This window comes from Cygnus olor, chromosome 12 (assembly GCF_009769625.2).
Source record: "Cygnus olor isolate bCygOlo1 chromosome 12, bCygOlo1.pri.v2, whole genome shotgun sequence".
NCBI lineage: Eukaryota > Metazoa > Chordata > Aves > Anseriformes > Anatidae > Cygnus > Cygnus olor.
The window spans coordinates 17533068-17551390 of NC_049180.1; the positions used below are offsets into that span (position 1 = coordinate 17533068).

An 18323-nucleotide genomic window follows, 5' to 3' on the forward strand; every position below is an offset into this window, starting at 1 on the left:
GGTTAAATATGTGTTGTTTTGTTTTCCTTGAAAATGTTAATGATAGATGGGAGAATTTCTTTCCCCTCCCCATGAGCCCTTTTTTCTAATCTCTCTTTCAGGATCATACAGTTCACTGTGACTTCTGATGTTATTCTTCCGCATGGTAGTTAAGCGTTTCTAAGAACAGAATGAAATTAAATTTCTCATTGTGACATGGGACATGCATTCAATAGTAGCCCTGCCTGATTATTTAGTAAACATCCAAAAAGATAAAGGTTCACAAAGTCTTGGGTTCTGCAAAGTTTGACTTCCAGTAAATAGCAAGGGCTGCTTTCAGGGCTGCTGAAAATAATACCAGATACTGTACGTAGCAACATCAAATAACTCAGCAAAGAAATGCAAGGACATAACAAAATTCCCTTGTCGCTACCCAGGAATCAAGAAAATACCTTATGCAGTGTCACCTAGTGTCTTCCAGACTGGAAGTGCAGAGTATGAGCACCATGGTGTCAGGGACAGAGGCCAGGGCAGTTCCCACGTTTGTTGCAGACGTAGGATGTGACCTGCCAAGCTATGCAGCTTGGCAGCAACAGTGAAGATGATAAGGCTTGGAAAGCAAGATTTCTCGGTCCAAATTCAGCCTCTACAGCTGGGCCGCTATAGCCTGGTGTGTTAAGGGAAAGTACTGTATTAAAAAATGCTTACAAAACTGAAAAATATGATTACAAAACTGCGGCAGGGCTGAACATTGTTGGAAAAACGATATGATTTTGTTACTTTGAGACATCTTAACAATTAGAGTAGAAAGCAGATAGCTATGTTTTTAACTGACTTGAACATTTACACAGTGGTAAACAGGCAGAGGACAGTAAGATGGATCCAACAGCAGATAATTATTATGGAGTAATTCAGTTTTTTTAACCTGTCGCTATTACGATCCTGGTAGAAATGCACTAAATAATTTTCTTGATATCTCTAATACAATGTATGCAATCATTTGTTTGCAGATACAGTGACTGCTTCCTTAGAGATGTAACTAGAAAAAACGTGTAAATGTACTACAGAATTGTCTGTCACTCTGTATATAGCGTTAGCTAAGGCACAACTCCATCATGTGTTTCCTACATATAATCTAGGAATAGCATTTTTCCTTCTCGCCTGGAGACTTGTCCTGCTGACCTTTGGCCAAAATTTTATTGACAGCAGTGTTAGGTTCATTCTTGAATTGTGTTTGAGATGGGAACAATACCTTTAGTTCCCGACACCATTTTCAGAAAATCTGGCAGCACTCCCAGCACCGCCTTTCCAGCTATGACAGGGCTATGGCCAGGGAGTGGGAAAGGATGTTCTGTCTCCTTTGGCTGTTGGTGTGCTGCACTGCACTGCTCAGGAGTACCTGGGCCTCAGTGACTTAGCTGTCTGAAAGACAAAGACATCATAGTGACTTTCTCACAGTATGTTGAATTAGCACCTCTAAATCAGTGTTACATACAGAATAAAAAAGCAATACTTAATATTACTGACCAGAGGATTTCAAGCAGAAAAAGGTAACTTCAACTGGGAGCCCATAAAGAGCTTTCTATTGTTGAATTTTCATGGGGAATTGAAGATTTCTCAGATTGAAGATTTTAGTTATAAAATATTACTTTTTTTTTCCTGAATTACTTCCTGTGGACTTTTATCTGGATTCTATCAGTTCACTATGTCATTTCCACTGATATTATCTTTCAGATCTTTCACTTTTTACAAAGTCTTTTCTGTGACAATCTAAACTACAGAGTAATTTTACCATGAGAGCCTGGAGGCCAAATTCTCCTCTTGTTAATATGCTTGTTGCAGAAATATGATTTTCTATGAAGACTGAAGCTGTAGTTTAGGGGATTGGAACCTGCCTGGTCTTCAGCCCAAGAGAAAAGGCTTCAGCCTAAGAAAAAACTGCTCCACTATGATTTTCACTGCTAGCACTGTTTACAAAATATTCAAAGGTTATGCACTCCTTTAAGGGCATAGCTTAAGAGACTGTATTATAAACTCATGTTTGTAATTTAAGCTGAAGTCTTTGCTGAAAACTCTTGAGGGCTTCTTGTATTAGCTGCCTGAAGTTCTGTCAGTTTGGCACATGTATTGTTACTCTTAGAAAAGGAATAGGGTGATAGAAAGTTGGCAGTGGGTAATTTTCTAATTATGTGGCATGCTCCCCATTTCACAAGCTCAATGGCAGAGAACCAAGACGATAAACATAAAACTGATATCCAAGAGGATAAACACAAAACTGATCTTCTGTCCATACAGTGACACCTTAGAGACTCCAAGAAAGATCCAGTCAAATTCACATACATTCAGGTAAGGAAATTATGTGACTTTCCATTATGAAACAGGGAGAGAATGAATGTTTTCAGAGTAAGCAGCTTTGATTGCTGTGCTATACTGAGCAAAATATTTTTAAAACTGCAAGTTTTAAGCGTCTGGTGGGGGTGAGAGCAGAGATGGTTACATCTCTATCTGAAAACAAACGTAATCATTGCAGGGAAGCAAAGCCTGAGGGAGGAGAAACACCAAATATTTTCAAAAACATAAAGAATTAGATCACTTTGTATTATAAACAGGTTGACTCATCAGCGTTTTCAAGTTGGTATTCTGTGCTCTTCTTCATTCTGTTGTTATGCCAGATTAATAATTTGCTACATTATTGTCAAGGCAAACAAGGTGGCTTTCACTTTTTTTTACATTATTTGGATTTACAGGATAAGATTATTACATAGACTTTCTTATGTGCTCAATGTTAGAATTAATCTCACATTGTTGAAGCTATCATTGCCCATGTCTATTACAAAGCATTCCAACAAGAAATGACTCAATATGGTTCAACTACCATATATATTAGTCTCTATAGATTTGCCTCATCACCTTATGCATACCCTCACTTGACAATAAGAAAAAGTTACAATCTGAAAGGATTTACAAAATACAGCTGTATAAAATCTTCACCATATTCTCCCTCTTCTGTGTTATCACACTGACCCACTGCATCTGATGCATTTGTGCATCTGTAAGTTCTGTTGTTGTATACTTGGAGCCATAATTTACTTATTTCTATGCTCTCCATCAGAGTATTCTTAACATACATGATACATGTCCTTCTAGAACACATAAATACAGAAGGAACATTTAACTATTTTACAACTGGAAAATTAAGTCATTTGCCCAGGACTGCCTAGGAAGTCAAGACTCAAGTCAAGACTCAACAGAACTACATCCTGTTCCATCCCCTAAATCACAGCAAAGTCTTTCCTCCCTAATTTTGTGTAGTTTTCTGAAGTGAGACACAAAAGCAATGTATTTGGTTCCTCTGTGAAATAGATTTCATAGATATACAAAAATAACAATCTTTCTACAGCTACACCTAATTACTCAGGCTCTTGAATATGCATTGCAGAAGTTTTATCTACCTCTGAATTCATCCGTCTCACTGCTCAGCTTTAATTACTTTACTTTTTCTTGTTTGATTAATTTGTACTGTTGTAACATTGATGTACTCAGTGTTCTACTTGAAATAATTGACTAATGAAACCTTAAAATTTTTTGCATGTGCGGTCTATAAATTTACAACTAACAAACCTTGAATTTAGTATTTCCAAGCCATCTAAAGAACATCAACTCACATGTTGTGCAAACACCATCCTATTGCAGTCTTCATCACAGTAAAATAGCTTTGGTTTTGTTTCATTGGGCTGCATGTTCTGAGCAAGATCCACAAACACTTAAGGTGGGAGAGCCTAGGACTGTATTTGATCACAAGCTTCAAGAGTTTTTCCAGACAATTTAGATGATTTTCTCTCTGCAGACAAAATCCCTAGAATTCTCTTTAATGTTTATCAAGGTAAGATCCACAAAGTGTTTCAGAAGTCTCATTTTATTTTATTTTATTTTATTTTATTTTATTTTATTTTATTTTATTACTTTATTTTATTTTATTTTATTTTAAGTTTTACCCACCTCCTCCTGGTATAAAGTAAAAATATCGATAGTAATTTAGGACTGATTTTCAGTTCTACATATCTAACATGTTGGAGTACCATGGTCACTACCATTTTATCTTGTGCTTAAGCAAAATAGGCTTAGCTGTTCAGAAGTGTAGCTGGACTGTCCAGGAGGATCTCCTGTCATCTCTGCTATATGTAACTCCACACAAAGGATAGGAGTGCAGGACATGCAAAAGAACGGTAGCTAGCACTATCTTCAAACAGCACAGTAACTGTTTTTCTGGCTGACAGAAAAAGGTTCGGTAATTAAGCCAAGCAGTGTGACACTGCACTGTTGGAATTGATTTCACTTCTTAAATTCAATCTTCTAGAAGTTCACCATCACAGTTCTTGATTAATCCCCCTTTATACTGCTGAAGAGTAGTGTGAATTTAGAACTTCCTAATATTACACTTTTCCACATTGGTCTGTTTCAGTACTATTTTATTTATTTATTTTTAAGTGCATAAACCTAGCTAGATTTTTTTTTTTTTTGATGGACTTGGCATTTTGGTTTGGAGCTATTAAATGTAATGAGGTTTGAAGCACTGTTTGGGAGGCAAACCAATTGGCAGGCCTGATTTTTACAGTACATCAATTATTTGTGCATCTGAAGTGAAACACAATTATGGATAGAGGTTTTGTAGGGCAGGGGGCTGTTTTATACTGTATTTTCCCTTTTCATTCAAATAGTAATTTCTGAGTTCTGACATTTAGGTTGCAAATTTTGTGATCCTGAGCACAACTATGACTTTGTTGTGCGATTACTGGATTTATTTAGCAACATCACAATGCAACTAAAAAAAAAAGAAATAGTTCGACATAGGGTTTTGTTTGTTGGTAGTGGAGAAATCTACTTAATCACAGAGTTGCTGGCTGGATGGTTCATATGACAAAAAAGGAAAGTTGTTAAATTCTTTATGGTATCCAAGAAAACTGAAAGTGGATTGCCAGAGGCTAGCAGAAAAGCATGCTAAACTTTAGCTATTCTTAATTTTGGCAGTGGTTTTTTGGTTGTTTGGTTATTTTTTTTACAGAAACTTACAGCAATTGCTTGGAGTGTAGTAGAGATCACTGAAATCACAAAATAAAAGTATTTATATTTCGTATGTTTAAGTAGAATTAGAACATAAGTATTTATAGGTTAATGTTCATTCTTTTAGTATGTCCATATGCTGATAGACAATGATGCATTCAATGAAAAGCAGCAACAGTCTGACAGTTGTAATGCTTATTAAGAAGGGGACAGGGCAAGGATTGTACTGGTGACTCTAATACTGCATCTTGGGTGTCTTGAAGAATTTGATTTAGAACCATTATGTTCTTTGAATTGAATGAGAATTTGGTGCATTGTGCATCTTCTCTTAATGTTTGCCGTTTATACAAAATGGGAAAAAGCAACAAGTAAACCTGTAGACCTTGTAACAGTAGTACTCAGTTTTTACATCCCATTTTCTTGCATAAACAAAGCAAACCACCCTATAGTAAAAATAAACAAAAAGAAAATAAATGGATCTAGGGAAATACAATAATGAAGCATTAATTATGGTATAAATAAGAATTTTACTAGATTTCTAGGAGGATCCTAGACATAGTCCTTTCCCAGGGTAGAACTAGGCTAAAACATTTATTTTCCATTAGTACACAGTACTGATAACAGAGACTTATGCACTGGAAAGTTGGTTAACAGTGACACTGTTGACTACTATTGTGTGAAACTCTTACCTTGAAGAGCCTTTGAAAAGTGAAAAAAAAAAAACAACAACAACAAAAAAAAGGCATTCTGTTCTTTTGAGTCATTTGGCTGCATTAAGATTTAACAAAAAGCAAATACATGATACAAAAATAATGCATCCTCATCCGAGTGAGAAGACTGTAACAGAGATTTCACTGCATGCCACACAGAACCTAAAATAGATTTCCACATTTCAACCCAACAATTAGAGAATATGCAGTTCAATGGGTCTTACAGTACACAAGGTATAATCTAGACATTTCATCCGTGTTCTCTGGAAGGACCTACTGTTTCTGAAACCAATTCAGATATGAATAGCAACATGTTAGCAAAACTATGCTGAGAAATGTCAGAATGGGTCTGTAGAAGGTTTTAAAGAATTGACAAAGAAGAGTTACAAGTATTGCAAGTGGGTAACAGGTGACTTCAAGGTGCGAAATGTAAGGTCATTTTAATAGTAAGAGAGTAATAAAAATATCACAGTGCAAATATTTGAGGTCAAATGTGTTTGTCAAGTATGTTTGGAGTAGATCAGAAGTTTTGTGGTCAAGTGATTTTCTATGTATTTCATGATCAGTAGTGAATTTGTTTCCATGGTGTTAGATACAGGGCTATCTCTCCTACACAGAACTGCATGGGAGAATTAAGGCCAAAATTGTCTTTAATCAGTCAGCATCTCTTCCACAGGAAATTTCCAATCAAAAAAAAAAAATAAAAAAAGAGAGAGAGAGAGAGAGAGACACCAACATTCTGATTTTGCAGATGATAATTCAGATGGAGCCATAAAGGCTTAGTGCTTCTCAATGGCAGACTCTGCAGTTTCAAGTTATAGAACCAGAAAAGGATACATGATTAGTGACTCACTTATACTCGCTTATTGGGAAATTTTTGTTTGGTAGGACTCTGCCTCTCTGTCGGTGTTACAGAAGAGGGGAAAAAAGGGAAAGATGTTGTTCCAGCATTTTGAAAAGGTTGTTGTTCACTGAGCAAAATATAGTTTCAGCAATAGTGTTGAACTGCATTGGTTGAATCAGTGTGCTGAAAATCATGAAATTCTTCTAGTTTCATTCAGTGCAGGATTTCTTACTTCCATGTCAAAGAGGTGGGAGGCCCTAGTGATGTTGTTCTTCTTTCTCTGTAAATGAAATACATCACCAGACAGGTTTACCATGTTTAGGGAACAGGGCACACAGCTGGTGGAGAGAATGTGACTTTGCAATCGCTTCATTGTGTGTTTCAACAAAGCTCACAGACTATTTTAATTTAGTAGATATTTTCCATTTCTTATGTCACTCCAGCAGTTGCTTTTAGAGTTTATTCAAATTTGGTATTATCTCTTGCAGGTTTACCCTATCTTTCCAGGACTTTCAGTGGCATTCATTTCTTAAAAGTGTCTTGCCCAGTTATGCCAAGGTAAATACTAGCAGAGTATATCCATGCTAGGAAATTTCACCAGTGTAAATATAAACTGAGATAGTTAAATCAGCAGTGTGTTTAGACTTAAGTGCTTTGCTGGATTTTGGTCAAAACTCTTTAAAAGTAATGTGTAATTTTCTTTTTTGTGCCAGCTGTGGGCCAAATTCAGCCACCTGTATTCGTATTGTATGCTCAGCCATGACTATGCCCCAAGTATGTTCAAAACTTAAAACAAGGGGAAGTCCCACTGAAATCATTCAGGGCTTAAGGTTATGCTTGAAGCTAAGCACCTGCTTAACCTCTTTCCTGACTCAAGAGGGACTTAAGCATATGCTTAGAAAGAATTATATGCTGAAGTTTTGTGCTGAATAAGTACCTTTATTTCTTAAAATGGCAATGAAAAAATTCTTATTTTGAATGTAACGGGAAAATTCCTAGAATCAGTCAGCCAAAGATAATTGCTGTTTGGAGAGCTTTGAATGCACACAGTAAGAAAAGTACATTTTATCCAAAGAAAAACACACCACTTTAAATCAGTACAACCTACAGGGCAATATTATTTTTATTAACACGTATGCCGTAATGCTAAAAGTTGTTATACATTTGACTCAGCCCAGTAATCACACAACATAAATGATATTCAAACAGGAGTGTGTTACATTGCAAAGATTAATTAACCTGAAGGTTACTTTACACTATTCTTCAGGGCAAAAAGTATAATTTACTCTAAGGTTAAGGCACCTTTACCCTGCCAGAATACTTTAAAATAGTTTTGAAAATTCTTTTATTGAGGAGCAAGGCAATAAATTATTCCACAGGACAGATTAGGTAGTGCAAAATTCTGCCAGTAGACCTACTTCAAAAGTTATAAAATACACAATTGACTCTTGCTGGGCCACAAGCCCTCCAGGGATTATCCATTTCAGGTCAATTACACTAGAGAAGAATTTCACACGGGTACTGTTCAGGTGGGCTTCAGGGGCCACAAAGATTAGTGAGTCTCTCCTAAAGCTGAGATACCTCTTCCCAGTGGTATGCTTTCAGGAATATCCTTACTCCATCTCATTTTTTAGTGTTTGAACAGTTCTGCTTGAGATGTTAATTAAGCCTATAGAATCAAATTCACTACATATTATTACATTTTTACTTTTCTCCATGTAATGCATTTATATCTTTTGTGTGCAAAAAGAACACCCATGAGTCTTCAGAAGACATAGCTTTCTTCATGAAACCAACTCTTTGGTTAAATTTTGTGTGCTTGCAATTAGTCTCTGTTTCCTAAATTCAGAGCGCAAGTTGTTTGCCCTGATGGTCTTCCTTTTAAAGCATCAGACCTGATGCACCAAGCTCTTCGAAAGGCTTTTGGGATGAATATTTGTGTAGTACCATAGGAATTCACATTACTGCATGTTTCATATCTGTAGACTACAGCCTCAAAACTTGATTTCAGGTGTGTTGGAATTTGTTTTGCTCTGCAGAATGTGTTACACAAACCTGTGTGAGATTTCCCCCTCTCTATACAAAAAGGCAAAATACTTCTCTTTTCAGTCCCTTTTTCTTTTCCCACTGCTCTGTTGTCTCTCTCCTGTACAGGGAGCATGATAACATATTTAAGCAGTGCACAACATGACATTTTAGCATTAATCTGTAACGTTATTTTATTGGAATGTGTAAACATGTATATTTTTCACTGTCTCATATACCACTACAATTTCTTTTACTCTGTTAAATTCAGACGTAATTTAGGATGGAAAAATACATTTTAGAATTACACCTGCAGCATGTAGTATTAGTACGACTTTTCCATGGCGTGACAGTGATGTTTCAACAATCTATACATATTGATTTAGGCTGATAATAAACAATTTGATTAGGCTCTATCTATAGGCTGTCATTTCAATCACTGTCACTGGTCCAATAGAGTGGAAGGCAGCTAGCAGACACATATGGCAAGATTTCTCAAAATAAGAAACTCTGGCCTGATTAGAGCCCTAGGTTCAGTGAATTGGACAAGACAGCTCAGCTGCCAGGTTATTAACTCCCTCAGAAAATACTCTGCCTTTTCCCCGGGGCCAGCCTGAATATTCTGATCTGGATCGATAAGCAATCTCCGGTGTGTACAAAATGCCAGCTAGAATCATTTGTCTCAGTGCAGTCTTCTTACAAAGGATAAAACACCTGCAGTATATGGGCTTCTCTCCCTCCTCCCCCACCTTCCCCTTTTTAACTAATGACCCACAGAGAAGGAAGAAGTAACTGAATCTATTCCATCATCAGGAAGGCTCTCTCAGGTTTGTTTTAATGATCACAATGGCTACCTTTCAATCTTATAAAAATTATATCAGTCATGGTTTCCCTGTGGCATGTTTATGTAAGTAGTGTGAACTGCAATGTAATGACAAGTGTACAGATGTCATTGTAAGAGGGCCCTTGGCAAGAAGATATCTCAGAATGTCAGAATTTTAATAAACAGCGGACTGTTGGTAGGGTTCTATTTGGTGGTTGTCTTTTATATTTGCAGTGTGTGCTGTGATCTGTTACTTGGGCCAGAGACTTTTCAAGGGTGTTTAGCAGCAAAGGATACCTTAAAATTGATTGGAGCAGAAGAACTATTTTACAGTTTGCCTGATCTGCATATATCTGCAGATTTGTTTGTACTAATAGTAGATGTAGCCATGTAACTTCTACTTTCTTCACATAAGTACCAAAATGTGGAGTTTTCATCTGAGTGATTTCAGAACTATCCAAACCTCTTGAATCTTGCCAGAAAACTACTTCATAAGATGCCTCACACTTCCCTCTTTTGGTTAGAAAGTGTAGCAGACTTGATAGGAAAGCCCCTGCTTTAATACCTCAGCATTGTACCATTCTTCTTTTAATCCCAGATAAAATCAAAATTGTAGAAGAACATATAAATAGCATTGCTAAGAGCCCTTACACAAATAAAAGACAGTCTCATTTAACACTTGAAATAAAACATGACTGGAATAGAATAAGAATTAATGTTCTCTCTGTTTTTTCATCTGGATTATGCAAAATTTAGGTCACAGGTGTTGATACCGGTCTCAGAGAGTGGCCAGCTGCAAAGTTAAAGCAAAGAATTCCCAGGTCTTGATGTGTGTAACTTCAGGTTTTGTGTTCTGATTAATTCAGAACCCTTGTCCTTTTCTTTTCTTTTTTCTTTTTAACCTTTAGGAAACAATATGTGCTTTGTCTTTCGAAGTTCTGCTTAATGGTGTTTTGGGTGAAATTCAGTTCTAACTTCTTATGTAATGCTCCAGAGTGTGTTCCTGGGCTGTACTCAGTATCTTCCTTTTTTGAATTTAAATGCAGTAAAAGAAAATGTCTATCTGCCAATATGTGCACTTGACTCTAAAATCAAATAACTTCAGAATTGTAGAAAGGTGCAAAATCTCCAAATTCCTCTTACTCACTGTTCATGTACTAACATCTCAAGACGCAAGACAGAAATTCCTATTGTCCAAGAAGTATATAGCATAATATGTCCTATGTTGTCAGGAAATAAAAGCTAAATATTTTTAGATATCTGCATTCAATATTTACTATATGATGTCTTATACCAAATACCTGTTTCTGAATATGGATTAAAATTCTTTCAAGAATAGAGGCCAATTTAAACTTGTTTTTCCAGGCTATTGAACTGGCTCCTCAGCCTGATATAAATGCAGGTATAATTCTGACCTCAGTTTATTTAACTGTTTACCTCCATGTGCCTATATAAAACTTACATTAATATAAACTGGAGGTCCATGCTTAGTTCAGGAATAAAATGGTATTTTGTGTATGTTTTCTTGTGAGAGATTAGAAAGAAGCATATTAAGTTTTTACTACCATTACTTGAAAAGAAGCTTTGCATTTGCTCTCTGCCCTTCTTTGCTGCATGATGTGGTTTTGCCCTGATAGTGTCAATAAATTAGAATTCTGCCTTCCAGACAGTTTTTTTCATATTTGCTATCCAAAACTTCAGGAAATAAAAGAAGCTTTAAAAAAAAAAAAAAAAAAGGAACAACTTTAATGAATTGATTTCTCAATGTAGAAAACACATTTCCCATCAAGAGACTTATTAGAATGTTTATCTCTGAGAAAATGCATACAGTTTATAAGAAAAGCTGATGTTATGTTAATTCCCATTATTATACACAGATAATATTGAGGAAGATGGAACAAAGTGCCTTTAAACCAAAGCTGATGACATTTTTTTCTTGTTTGCTACAGTTTTATTGTAGTGAAATATGTTCATTTTAGCAGTGGAAAAACACCCTAAATAGACAGCATAAGAGCAATAAGTTGTCACAATGCAGAACACAATTTTAAAATGATGTGTTGTAGAAGTAAGGCTTTTAGACATTTTGGTTTATGTATTAAAACTTACCACAAATTTGATTGAGAATGAGCCCTTGATGGATATTTGCTGCAGTTATGCTGCATTAGACTCGATTTATCCACCACCTCTCATTGTTGCTATTGATTGATTTTTAAATTAGATGAAGGCAATCAGTAAATACCACCCAATCAAGTCCTAAAAACATACAGGAGATTAGACAATTTAGGGTAATCAATGAAAATATTCTGTGATTTGCTACCACTCAATTTTGACCATAAATTACGACCATAACCTGCAAGTTAGTAAGCCATAAAACAAGTGGATGTGACAAGAAAAACTATAAGAAATGAATTAAGGAGATGAAGAGGAACTACTAGTGTTGTCGTTTAATGAGACAAAATTACTCTTTATACATATCTTGCATTTCTAGTTGAGTCTTGCCAACAGTAATGGAGTACCAGAGCACCAACACTGCTCTTCTTTCAGATTTTTTCCATTTTGAAACATAAAAGCTTTTGTTTAACAAATCAGATTGAACAATAACTAATCCAGCTAATTTTGTTACAGCAAATAAATTAATGTACTTTTATGTTTAAAACCTGCTGTTTGCTAAAAACCCTCACCTACATCATTGGCACTTGCAAACGCTAATTTTAAAGTCACACTTCTACGTAGTGTTATATCCTACAAAGTTTAAAGTGTAACAGTAATTGAACGTTATTTTAGACCAACAGTTTGAAGAAGCTGTGCTTATATGCTCTTTTCTGTGATACATTTCACCTGTCTTCTATATTCTGACAACAGTCTCACCAGCAACTAATAATTCACAGGCCTTAAAAAATCTGTTTTACAGTTTATTTACTAGCTGAAAATAGGTGGTCAGGTTCTTTGTATTAACTAACTTCAGGATCTATTTGGTATTTCTAGGCAGAATCCATTCAATACTTTAAGGCTTAAAAGTTGCTTTGAAATATATAAACACTATTAACAGCTATAGGGTTTATTGGAAGAAATTGGTAAGATACAGCAAATATCTATAATAAATCTTCTGCCTTCAAAACATAATATTGATGTGATACTGCTGGCTAGCATGCAGAAGTCTACTTGGATAGGACCTTTATGTTCTTCTTTAGAATAAGGAGAAACATTTAGTAAAGGTGTACAAAATAATTTTGGGGAGCATTGATCATAGAAAGGGGTTAAAAAAGATGCCTTTGGTGAGGAAAATTTGTGGGCCTTCAACAGGCCTGCAGACAGCAGAGTAAGCTCCCTTTAATGTTTATGAGAATTAAACACAAGACAGCACTACAGGAGGAATGAACATCCTGGGTATATTCACATACACTAAAACGAGATGACACAAAATATGCATTTGTAGAGCTTGACCACAGAGCATTTTCTTTGCTAGGGCATAAGTGTAAAATGCATAGATGAAACATACTGAAAATATATGAATTTATATTTCCCATGATTTAACTGATGTCCAACAAAGACAGATTTCACATTACAGTGGAGAAGGCAAAAACGCCAGAGGAGGAAGAAAGCATAGTGATGTTGCAAATAAAAGATTAATCAGTGAATACTGACTGTATCAGTGGGTGGACTTTGTGTGAGAGGAACCAGGATTAGAACATCAGGATGATTTTGTGTGGAAATGCAAAGCACTTGTAGGAGACAGATGTCTGGCACTAGCTAAAAAAAAAAAAAAAGGGGGGGGGGGGGGGAAGAAAAGAATAGAAGGTAGTTGTTCTTAGCTGGTTCTTTTTTAAAAGTAATTTCCTTCAGCCTAGAGTTTTAAAATCAGGACTCACTTTTCCACAGATGTCAGTGAAACAGGGTAAGTCCATGCAAGTGCTGGGCCCCTTGTGCAAGTTTCTTTCTCTGTCAGACGCTTTCCACCTGAATTCTGAAGTTTGCATTACGAAACTGTGTCCAAGTCTGTGGTCTTTCAGATTTTCCATGTTGTCCAGTACATCTCATCTCTTCAAGACAATCTAGCTTGAAGAGGAACTATGCAACTCCCTAGTAGAATGGAGAAACATCTCCCACTTATTAAATCCTATCAAAAAAAAAAAAAAAAAAAAGGTAAAAAGATCATTGAAATGGACTTTGCCTTAATTTCTGCACTGTATCAATTTCTGCAGGCTCATAAGATGTTAAGAAAGAAATATATTCAGTGCTAATGGTAGTTTTTGTTCCTTTCGAGTAACTTTATTATTAAAAGAAACTTGCCTCACATCGTTGGCATAATTTCTGGAAATGATGTAAAATGAGACTGGGGTAGACGCAGTTCTCTATAGTAGTATTTCTCCCTTTGTAGGCACCGTTACTTCTGAATGTTTTTTCCTTTGATTTGAAATCTCTTTTGAAAATCCATCTCCAGCTTCTTTCTTAAAAATTCTGGATGTGATCAAAACTTTGGAAATCTGGTAGAAACTTGCAGGATAACCAGCTAAATCATGCAAGCAGGAAATGAAAAAGATGAGAATTGGGATGGAGTCTGGAACATTTGCATTCCTATATTTAAGTATTTGCTTGAATTATATCTGAGTTATAAATATTCACTTTTTTTTTTTTTTTGCATTCTCCCCAGTTAATGGTGCTCAAGGCAAAACAATCTGTTTAAGTTTTTTCAGTGCATCAAAATACTGTTTTCAAACTCATGTTTCTATGAGCTGAAAAACATACAGAGAAAAAAAATCTAGTAGGGAGGACAGGAAAGGAAAAAGAAATCTCCTGCCTTAAAACAAAGATGGGGACCTACTCTGCATTTCCTGATCGACTGGTGCAATATGATGAAGCTGGTGTGTTCAGTATAACTTTTAGAATAATTGCTTGGGAGGTAACCAGAAGAAGTACATTTTACTTTATCATGGTACATAAATAAAAGGGCAGACTAATTAATCATATAACTTACTAAAAGTGCTTTTTATTTTGCCATTTAGTATGCCAGAAAGATCATTTTCTTTAATGTATATACCCAGTATTAACATGATTTAATCCATCATGTTCTGTATTATGAAATTACTTTGTTTTACTCCCTGATCCAGCTGAAGATCATTAACCCACACTATTATCTAAGTCATACATCATTTGAGTGTATTACCTCATATAGCAAAAAAGCTACTTCCCTCAGTTACACACTCCAACTAAGAAATCATTTTTTCTAGATGTTGCTGACAAGTAGAGCTGTTTTCATTAGAAAGCAGATGGTTCACTATTTCGATTCTATTTTACCTTCACATTTGCTCCAGCTCTGAGTTCTTTGCTGCCAGTAACCTCATTGTTTCGTTCTCATAACATCCACATCCTATATTCCAGACCTAACTATAAAATGTGCTGAACAAGTTGCCTTCCCCCCAAGACCTCCTCTTTGAAAGCCTAATGTACTCTGCATCCTCGCTTGCTGTAAGTCAACCTTTGAAAAGCAATGAGAGTGAACCTAATCATCTGTACAGTAGCATAAGCTCCCACAGTGTTGCAGGTGTCTGTTAAGAGTGCCAAAGATGTAATTTACACATTCAGATTTGAGGTTGGGCCTGAAGTCACACTACCAGTGAATTTGCCACAGTAGAGCTTTAGGGCAGAGTCTGGCCCTCGATCATTTCTTGCATTTGACAGTTGCAGGGTTTATGACAGTTTGATATTTTCACCCTCTGAGTCTATGTAACACATGTTCTGCATGGGTGCCTGGTGTAGGGGTCAGTATGTAGTAGCCTGTAGTATGAACATAGGCATGATAAAGCCTAGCAAGGGTCACTCCTGAATCCAAGTATTATTTTGATTATATTCAGCCAGTGATATGTGGATGTAATCTTATAGTAGAGCCGAGAGAAATGAATACCTGGTTGTCCAAACAACAGCAATTTAAAAAAAGACAAACACTCACTTGAGATTTCTGAATATTTTGCTGCTAAATATGGTTCCCCATTATTTCAGGTAGTCAGATATTCCTTGTGTCATTAGCTATGTCATCTACCTGGACATAAAAGCACTGTTTTTTTCTGAAATACACAGTAATGTATTTGCTAAAAGTCACTTTCTGTACAGTGCTCGCTCATGTAGGAAGCAGCCATGGCCTCGTGTCTGTTCAGTAGCCTTAAAAAATATAGGAGCAAAGGGATTTCCACACATCTTTCTCAAGGAGCTCTTCATTTCAGATATTTGCTTAAAAGAGCTGATGTGCATATTCCCAGGACTCCAAACTGTGAGCATAAGTGATAAAGGCTTTCTGGAGTCGTATCAGGACACCTCAGTCACAGTCTATGTTGGATATGAAAAAAAAAGAAAGACAAGGTGGAAGGTAAGGTTTGTTCCAACTTTAGCTGCATTTCATGTTTACAGATGCTGATGAAGTTGATTAATTTTTTTTAAGGCTGCCTTCTTTATAACATCTGTTTTGTGGGACAGTAGTAAGCACAGACATACATTTTGGAAGAAATATCCCAGTAATCCAATGTTATGATATTGCTACTCTATGATTTTATCACTTGGAGAAAAAAAAAAAAAAAAAAAAAGAAAAAAAAGTCATCCCTTCTCACTAGCTTTATGCACGCTTTTTTTTATTTTCCTTACAGAGGAAATATAAGATGGAAGGATTTTTTTTAAGAGTGCTTTGGGAAAAGTGTATTTGTTGAGTTAACAGCAAAGCAGAAACATGTAGTGCTCTTGATAGTCTGGGGAGACTTGTTTTCATTCTTTTGGGATTTGCAAACAGCAGAAAATTACCTGCTTCTATTTGTTCAGTCTTTCCACAGACATAGGAGAACAGCTAACTCAAAATTCTGTGCAGAAATGCCAGGCTAATTCTAATGAGTTACAATAGATTGTGGTTTAAAACCTTATATAAAAATTCTAGTAGAGATACCCAGTTAAGCCATTTAGGTTGTTTTGAGCCAAAATAAGGACTGGATAGTTCCTGAAAATTGTTTTTGGTATCATTATAATAAGAAATAATAAATGATATTTTGAAATAGTTGCCCTTCTTCAAATAGCAGAAGTAATTCCTGTTAAGTTTCAGAATGTCTGTAGTTATCTCTAAGGATTCACCTTGAGAAGCAAACTTGCATTGTAATAAGGGAGGAGTTTAAGTTCTCTCATTGCTTGAATAGGAAGCCACTTACTAAAGATTAAATCCTTAGAGAAAAATACACATTATGTAACATTCTGTTCTTCAGAACATTCTGTTCTGCCATATATGCTTTGGTTTTGTTCACTCTGCACTGGAGATGATACTCAGGAATTGTAGTAACCTAAGCAGACCTTCTGTAGTTTTTTGTGGTTTCTGTGATGTTCAACACAAACCCTCATTTTTCCTATAGGTTCAGGAAGTTTTACTTTTTCTTTTCCCACTGCGGGTTTTGTTGTTGTTGTTGTGTTTTTGTTTTTTGTTTTTTTTACATACAACCTAACTCATGTGAATAGTTATTTACTATTTGTCATTACCTTCTTACATTTGCTATGTGTCATGTGCTGTACTCTCTCCTTTATTCACACTGAAAATTATTATAGTGCTTGTCAGGAATTAGCATGCAGTGCTGGGATGAGCATTTGATTTAGTTAACTTTAAGAACAACCTGTCTACAGATGAAGTGTATCATAGATGAGATGTGATTTAAAACAGTGATCCTAAATAAACAGTTACATTTTTTCTTGTACAGTTTGCACTGAAATTGTTGGAAGAAGAAGCTGAATAAAAGCTTCGAATAAACATGCTTACAAAATTCAAAGAAAAGATAATAGATTTGCTTTGGTTCCAAATATCGTCATCTAGATGAACACCAAGGACGATGTTTAGTTATAGATTAATAATCCATGGTACAAAGAGTTCTGAACAAATTGGGGGAAAACATAAAGCTACAATATTAAGCAAATCCGAGGCTGAAGGTCAGGCTGCAGTTACTAACCATGTTCAGTTATATTATTTTTTGTGATGACACAACATTTAAGTTATTGAACTTGGCACCACAAACAGCCATGCATATTGTACAGGGCAAAGAAGTATGCAATTGGTTGGGGTTGATTTTTATATTTCTGTTTCTAAAGTCCATGGACTCTGGTTTGCCCTCAGTCAGATGGAGCCTCAGCATCCAGCCTCAATAAACCTCACCTGAATAAACCTCACAGCCATAATCCAGCTGTAAATATGACCGGGCAAAAATAGTAGGTGCAGATGCTGCTGTGTACATGTTATGATCCAGACTCCAAACAGGGCATGGCATGAAGACAGGTTATCTTCTGCAGAAGGAGCTGGGTGCAGCTGTCACTGGAGCATCAGAGGTAATTTAGTCACTGGTAAATATGGTAATGTCACTGGTAAATTAGAGGTAGCCTTTTTACAGTGAGGTCCCTTGCAGAACTTTGAACATCGAGAAACTTTGAACTGCCAGAAATCACCAAACTATCCAGTTTAAAGTTAGCCTGGGCATGTCTACAGGGCCTGGAGTGCAGCCCAAGCTATAAACAGCCTCACAGGCCGTTGCTCTGTAGACAGCACAGGCCCTGTTTTTACATGGTCCTAGAGGTGAACGCTGTGAAGAATGTTGGTCACCCTCTGTCCAAAAGGAGATTTCTGTGCCACCGCAAAGTTCCACACCGTAGGTTGCCAGCTGTGACAGTGACTCTGTTGAATGGAATTACTATGAGCTTCTGCAGATATGATCTACTCCTCAAGCTATCAGTTGATCATAGGTGTTTTTTTTATGGTAACTCTTGTCTTCTGACAGTGATGCCCATTTGGTTTAAGAATTTACCTCTAGAAAATTAAAAAAGCTGGCCTTTGCCTTATGCCTTTGATTGTCTCACAGAATGTGATTTAGCATGG

At 36.2% G+C, this 18323-nt stretch overlaps 1 long non-coding RNA gene across 8 annotated transcripts in view; it reads left to right on the forward strand.

The window, feature by feature from the left end:
- The first annotated feature begins 2197 nt into the window (after positions 1 to 2197).
- Positions 2198 to 18323, forward strand: part of LOC121076449 — a 124757-nt gene continuing 108631 nt past the window's right edge. For 5 of the 8 annotated variants that reach the window (XR_005823511.1, XR_005823508.1, XR_005823510.1 and 2 more), the window contains exons 1-4: positions 2198 to 2325; positions 7083 to 7152; positions 15661 to 15803; positions 17571 to 17779. This is a non-coding gene — a long non-coding RNA (uncharacterized LOC121076449). Of the gene's footprint in view, positions 2326 to 7082; positions 7153 to 15660; positions 15804 to 17545; positions 17780 to 18323 lie in introns of all 8 variants that reach the window. The other 3 variants (XR_005823513.1, XR_005823514.1, XR_005823509.1) reach the window with 3 other exon arrangements.